We start from the raw sequence: 8009 nt of genomic DNA, 5'->3' as shown, positions 1-8009 counted from the left end.
CCATTTAAAAGCTATTCTAGAAAGAACTTTGTAATGGTATGAGTTGCAGGGCACTGCCCTTTGCTTGTATGAGTTGTCACTTGTTCTTGCTTTGGTATTAAGGTATTAATACTTAAGTATTAAGGTAGTAATGCAAAGAATCTTTGAAGGTATAATTCAGGAAGCACAATAAAACGCCGTTTGGCTTTTTGCAAAATATTAAGATTTGCTGAGAGCTGAAATGCACCCTTCCCTAGACACTCCCGGGAGAGCTGTTGTTCTTGTTCATGCTGTTCTTGTCCAAACCGACAAAATAACTGTAGTGAGGTTATTTTAATTTCATATCAGCACAAATGAGAATGGAGTTTGGCTGCAAATACAGATCAGTATTTTCTGGGCCTCTAAATCAGCCTTCCTCACCTTGCTCAAGGTTGGGCAGTGGCTTCTAAATTGCACCTTCCTTCTGCGCCTCAGACCTCACGGAGTTGAGGGGAAGGCATAGATAGCACCGGTCCTCCCATGGGCACCAAAGGAGCTGGGCAGTGTTTTCCCAGCATTTGTGTCCAGATTAATACAAAGTTTTCCATATGATGCTCAGGCTTTACTTTCTTCCTCCGTGACCAAACCCTGAAAGTAGAGCAAGCCTTAAAAGCTACAGCTCAGGCTGGCCTGGTAGGTGGGCTCAGCAAAGAGCAAGGATCCAGTCAAAGACTTTTCTGTTTGTTTTTGCCCTTCCCAAGTGCTCACTTTGGAGGCAGCTTCCTAGCTGCTCCTTTTCTTTTTCCAGAGCAGTTACATAATTTCTGCAGGACTTCAAAGATGCGGTTACCGGAAGCCGTTAAGGATGTTTTCCATTTCTGAACTGTAGAAACTTAAGGTGATTTGTCAGCCTATCCTGAAGCAGGAAACTTCCTTTCCAGGAAAATAATTTGTTTTCTCATGTGCGACTTCAATTTACTGTTGAACTATTCAGACTTAAAATTTGAATGTTGCTCTTTTTTGGTTTAACTGTTTCACCTGGTGTTGTAGCTGGAGTAAATCTCCTCTGAGTTTATGTTCCTGAATGATGTTTCTGAAACTTGAAGTAGGGGTGCTTTCTGTGAAGGTTCATGCTCAATATTTAAGGTATTCTCTATGCAGTCCAGGAGGCTGTGCCAGGCAGTCTGTTGAGAGGATTGTAGTCGTAGAGACTTCTTGCAGTGACCCTCTGGGAGGACATGGGTAACAAGGACCAGCAAAATGAAAGGGGAGGAAATGTGTGTGCTAGTTCACACACATAACTGCACAGGAATGCTTTGGGTGTGAAAATCAAGTTCCAAGCATATGCTGAGATACTGAAGAGAAACATTCCCCAGTGTCTCAAATATTTCCAAAAATGCAGGAATAAGTATTTCCAGATAAAGATCTTTTTCCCTTTTTTGTCAAGTTAACACTTTTTGTCTAACTCTCAAATCCTTTTAATATTCTTGCAGGTATTGCAATATCCTTGCAGGTGCCTCTCCTAAGGAAGTGCTCCGACTACCTAAAACTAAGCCACATGAACCAGAGGGGCAGCCACTTTACTCTCTGTGGTGAGGCATATCCCTAGGAGTAGAGGGGAAGGTTTCACTCTGGGTCACAATACTTCTTCAAAACAACTGCTTGACGTGGTAGATAGTGTAATAATTTTTCTTGCTGTTCAGTGTGTCACGTGCCAAACAGGATTTAAGGCCTGCTTCCGCGGGAGAGGCAGGGTAGGCTTGAGCTCAAAGTTCTCTTCCAGTGATAGCAGTAGACAACACTGATTAAGCCATGTGAGACAGATGAGACACATTTTTTTCTCTGGGTATTGTTAACAACTGTTAGGTCTTTTAAAAAAGGAAATTGTTTTTGTGTATTGTTGTATACTTCAACTGGTCCTGCAAAATCTTTCTCTGGATGCCATGCTAAGCAAACCCATTTGGTATAAAGTGTGATCTCTACCCCTACTGTGCATACGCTCATTTATTATTTCTGTTTTGCTAAATTGAAAATGTGAAGAACTTATTAATGTTTTAATAATCTCAGTACACATTAACAATCCTCAGTAAGTATTATTCAAGTACCTGAAAAACATTTTTAAATAGAATTTGAAATTTAAACCTCTCCTGATTTTAGTTGCAGGGCGAGAAGCTTCCACTCTGCATTGCCTATACTGAAATGCACTGATGGACAGCCAGCTATTTCTTGTGTTGTTCTGATGCTGAAGCAAAGATACCTTCGTAAGCATGTGTTTAGGAGCAGTAAGTAAAATGCATATGTACTAATAACCATTTTGATTTCCAGTTTTTGCCAGTTGCTGCACTGCTTGCTTTAATGATTTTGGCAGGCACTACTGTAATGGACAAGTTGAGATATGTCACCTCCAGCTAGACTGTAATGGTTTCAAAGATAGGTTCTGTTACGTGATTGATTTGGTAGATGTTGCACCTCAGAGATAAAAACTTCTAGGTTCAGCTATCCGATATCATGCCGAGGTTTGGAACAGTCCCAGGTGCTGACACTGCTCAATTTCTCTGGGTCAGCACAAGAGTGGAGCTAGCCCCTGGCTAGCTATAGCCTACTCAAATGTAACCTGGAAATTGCTCCCGATCCTGTCGTCTGGCAATCCTTGCACCAAGTGACAAAGCACAAAAGCTAGGATTAACAGACATTCAGCCATACATTTATGTAGAGAGAGAAAAAAAGAACAGGAGATTCCCAATGTTGTTTCAGTAAAGGCAACTTTTTTGCACTTTTTTTGGTAAGGAAGCTATTCCGTGAATTAAATCAGCAGTCATCAAGTAAGCGAAGAGTGGTTTCCAATTCTCTTCACAGTGCCTGTGGTATGAGTCACATAAACTTGGAAAGAATATCAGGTTACAGCGGTAGAACATACCGGATATGTTTACATTGTAGTTGTCAGAGCAAGTGCGTTCTCATCTAATTTATTGATTGTAAACTCTCCAAGCCCCTTGCAGATGCAGCTCGGTGACTGCGGCTGGAGACAGCAAGTTTGGGGAGAGCTCGGTATTTGCACTGCAGAACACGAGGATTAACAAGCCAGAAAGAGGGCAAGCGTGAGCGAGCGGAGCAAGCAGGAAGCCCTGCTACTGCTGCCAGGATCGCTGCGCGGCCGAACAATGATCCCCGCATCCCAGCACGGGGTGTTTCCTGCCTCGCAGCCGCGAGCCGCCACGGGAGCACCAGGAACAGCACAGCAGCAGGCTCCTGGGCTTCACCAGCCCCGGGAGCTGAAGAGATGGGGCTCAAACCTTCACCCCACTGATGAGATTGCCCCTCTCAAGAGAGATTCCCGGAGCTTAGGTGGCAAAGGCATCATGCCAAGAGCAGGAGGTAAGCCTGTCTCGGGTAACATGCCTCTTTGGATGCACAGCTCATTTACAAGCTATTTCTTAGGGAACTGATCACACCTGAGGGTTCCCGTGGGCCTTGGTTGGAATGTAATCCAAGATCCTGATGGTCTCTGTGCCTGTCTGCACTAAATGCAGACTCCACTGAAATACAGTGAACGAATCTGTATTTAGACAAGCCCCACTAGCAGCTTAATATACATTTAAAACTTACTTCTCCCATTATGGAATCTTATTTTTTTTCTTTCTTTTTTTTTTTTTTTTAAATTCCTCTCCTGTCTAAGTTTGTATTGGCAGTACAAAATTAAATTATAGAGGTTTTAGAACTCTTCTCTGCAAATATTTTGAAATAAATCCTAAACTACTTCAGAATGTGCCATGGAAAAGATTGGGTAGCTATAGAAGTTTGGAATCTCAGTCTCAGCCTGTGAAAATGCAGGATGAGGTGAAGGCTAGTCCTGGAATGAGCTTTTAACTGGCAGAACTACATTACACAGAAGAAAGGGCAGCATTTGCACGGAAATCCATGAGCTTGCACTGAAGATGGTTTGGGGGCACTGTCTACTTCATAGTGCTACTATTATTCCCTCCCTTTCACGGGCATGAGGTAAATGCCTTTTATTATAGGCATGTATTATAATGCGCTTAAATAAGTGAGGGAAAAGCTAACTCTTAACTCCTGTTAATAATCTAGTAAGATGAAAACTGCGTGCCTGCAGTCTACAGAGAGCCACAGGAACATATTATGCTGCTCCCTGCCCTGAAAAATGTGGAACATTAAACTTGAGTATCCTGTGCTGGCCATAAATAAATGAACTTTCAGCAGGGAATTAATAAGCACCATTTATAAGGGCCATCTCCAGTGTTCATGCTGTATCTTGTGACTTCCTCAGCAAGGATATTTGCCGTTTGATAGGCTGAGATTGTCATCTTTTTGCTTGGGCAGGGAAATCATCTCCCTGGTCTGGTTTTACTTAGACCTAGTAGCACTGCAGGTTTCGGGAGCATCCGACTGATGTGTTGTTGCACAGTCCGAGTCCCACCAGGACCTGACAGGCACATGACGCGGTTGGTCACCACCCTCTCCGTGTTGTGTGCTCGACAGGGACAAGTTGGGGAGAGGTTTATGTAACAAATGGGTGGTTATTTCCTTAACCTTCCTTAATGCATTTTTGCCACCTCGTCACACCTGCCACATCCCTGTTACGACGGCAATCAGTCGAGAGTCTGTAGCATGGGGCTAGCAGGACCTTTCTGGTGCTTGTTCTCACTGCTTTTGGGCGATATGGTTCTCACTGCTTTATTTTCTGTTAGCCACACTTCCAATTTCAGCAGTGGATGATAGCTTTTTCACAAGAAAAAAAGAGATATTTAAAATGGGGATATTTCTTTCTTATATTAAACTTGATTTTTGTGAAAGTGAATTGTCTATTCTAGTTATGCACAGTGACTTTTTAAATATACTGGTATTTTCACTGGCAATTCATTCTGTAATATAACCATGCTTCTTTGAGATTTGCTTCTACAGGTGATAGCCCTGATCTTTGCCTTTCTTCTGGAAGAAATCCTATTTCAAACTGTAAAAAAAACTAAATCTTTTTCCCTAAAATAGTAAGTGTATTTTGAAGTATCCTAATCTAACATGCACTTGTGTCTGCTGTTTTTTAGTTCTACCGCAAGGAACCACAGAAAATCTACATCTCAGTAAAACTAGCACATTTCTTCTGGAGTGAGATTGAACTTGGTGAATTTGTGGAAAAGAGCATGAGAGACCAGTGCCCTGGTGAAGAAGGTACTGTGTTTTCACTGCGAGTGGCTTCCCTGGGCAAACAGAGCAGATGTATTTCTTTGCTTGGAAATGCATCACTGTAATCTAATTTTCATTCTACAGTCTTAGCAAATGTGCTTCAAGCTATCAGCACTTATTTGTTATGTGCAGTATTGTCTTTTAGTTAAACTGTATTTGATTTGTAAAATAGCCTTAAATTATTGTTTTTTTTCTTTAATGCCCTAATACATAAAACATTGTTATTTGATGAACTCTATTTCTTCCCACAGTTCAGAGAATGAAAACATATGCTCCAGATCCATAACATTACGCTTGCTTAAAGCGTGTGATAGCTCCCTAATTTGTTACAAAGTCTTCTGTCTGGTAAGTTTACTTTTCAAATATATAAGATATATAAATAAAATATATAATGTAACTACATTAATCGATTGCATGGTTTAATAAGAATGTTAAAATTAACAGTAAGATAAAGTAACTTTTCCTTTTTTTTAGTTAACTAATCTTTATATGTACTAATAATCTAATAAATGTGTTATATAATATATAATATATGATATATAATATATATAATACAACACATAATATACATAACACATAATATACATAACACATAATATACATAACACATAATATACATAACACATAATATACATTCCAAGTTTTGGAAGAGGTATCACCTTTACTTTGCACACATGTGTAGTTTTGAAGACTGATACAGAAAACTGACCAATAAAACAGCACTCAGGAAAGCACAGACGGGGTTTCCAGGTAGCAGTTAGCTGGTGGCACAATTCCCCTGAACAGCAAGCTGCAGGATCCTTTACTCCGTGGAGCCACTTTGGGACGGCTCAGTTTGTAGGTGCTGCGCTTTGCGATGGCAGCAATAGTCACAGTGGGGCAGGGAGGGTTTATTTCGGTTTATTCCCTTTCGGACAGATCCAAGGGAAGGTAAAATGGCCCTGGTTAATGAGGTCAAACAGCTCTGACCATGTGAAACCCCTCACAGGAGGGGTTACAGTGTAACTACAGAGGTATTTTTTTTTAAGGCTGTGGAAGACAATTGCCTCTGTCCTTTAGACTCTGCAACTGCACAGATACGTAATGCATCTGCTTAAGCTAAACTCTAGCCAAACTACCGTTGCTTTCCTCACATTTTCCCCCAATCATTAACGAACACTTTCCCCAAGAAAGTTAGCAAAACACCCAAGAAGACAATGAACTGAACTCTGACCATTCTAACTTGGATCTGCCATTGCAGTCTCTCCTCCTACGCAGATTATATAAAGACAGTACAAATTTGCCAAGGGATACATCCCGACCTGGACTAAGGCTACAAGGCAGTAGCTGATCAAATATTTAGAACTGTTTTGAGATTGGGATTGATGTGTGAGACTGAGATTTTTGTGGATTGCAAATGATGCACTTTGTATAAATGGTACTTTCTGAGCACTGAGCTAATTCCTTCTCAGAGAGCTTTGGGGCATTCAGCAAACCAATTGCATCCACTGTTGTTAAAGGGCCCCTTGCAGGACAGCAAGATGTATAAACCCCATACATGTCCCCGCTGCGCTCTCGTGAGCTTGGGCTGCTCCACCATCTGCATCGTCTGTGCATTGACAGAGCTGCAAGTGACCTGGAATTACGCAACTGCACCACCCCAAAAACAAGGTAACTGTCCACTGAGGTGCTGCTCTCATCCCTGGCCCTGGGAAAGATACAGTTATGGTCCCATTACCTCTCACTTGCCTCTAAAGGTCCTACGGAGAGTAATGAGAAATTAGAGAGAAATGAGCAGATTAATCAGTGATTTGAGAACTCGGCCAAATATGGTAGTTGCCAAAATACTGTTGGCTGAGTGAGCAGAAACCTAGTGCTGGGGGAAGCTGTGCTGCTGGTTACAAAACTAAGGACCAAGGAGAGATGAGGAGTCTCTCCTGGTCTTCACTTTGCCTTTTTCCTCCTGCCATTTTCTTTAGCTTGTTTTTACAGGTCTGCTTTTTGCCAACATACTTGGCCACTCAGAACTGCGATGTGCACTTGATTGTCATGTTTGTATGAAAAGTGGAGCTGGATTAAAAGAGTGGAGTATTGCAATAGGAGGACGCAAAGCCATGAGAAGTGAGGGCCAATGTGCATTCATTTAAGGTGTATTTAATTCTTAAGTGAGGGTGCACATGCAGGTGCAACAGCACCTGGCGTCTGATGCTGGCTGCCATCTGACTGGGACCCCTTCCTCCCCATGTGCTCTGAGGAGCCTGAGCTCTTCCACATTCTTCCTGGGTAGGCAAACTATCACTTTCTCCTAGCTTCATGCAAGGAGTAGTCTCATGAGCTGCTTAGCAGACTCCTGCATTCTTCTTTACCCTTTTCAGGTGCTTGTAACCAGCTTTGCTGGAGTGAGGTGCCCTGTGAGGTGCTTCATTTTAGCTTGTGGCATTTATTCTTCAGCTCCTGCAGAAGTCAGGAAGGCAGCATGGTTTGGTCAAGCCATGGCACTGGGCCTTGGCATACACCTGTATGGAAAAAAGCAGCTGCCTTTTCCTCACGCTGCTGCTCTTGTGCTGAAGCAGGGGCCGTGGCACAGTGGCCGGCTGCAGTCTCACAGCAGTTACTTCTCCACCTCGCCCCGTGCAGCCCCTGTGGGGCTTGGGGGCCATTCCCCTGCCACCAGCAGCAGAGGGAGGCCGGGCGCTCTGCCCTGCAGCCGGCACGTGGCAGAAAGGCCGGGGGTGCTGCCTGCCCTGTCTTCTCTTTGAGCCCCTTTCCGCCTCCCCCTTTCCAAAAGCTTTTCCTCTCTCCCGCCGCGCTGCCTCTGCCCCGTCGCGCGCTGCCGCTCGCGCTGCCGCAGCCGCACGTGGCCCCGCGGCGGC

The sequence above is a fragment of the Nothoprocta perdicaria genome, unplaced genomic scaffold, assembly GCF_003342845.1.
Source record: "Nothoprocta perdicaria isolate Ctin4 unplaced genomic scaffold, notPer1 scaffold_32, whole genome shotgun sequence".
Taxonomy (NCBI): Eukaryota; Metazoa; Chordata; class Aves; order Tinamiformes; family Tinamidae; genus Nothoprocta; species Nothoprocta perdicaria.
The sequence above is the reverse complement of the archived record's forward strand: the minus strand, read 5'-3'. Positions refer to the sequence as shown.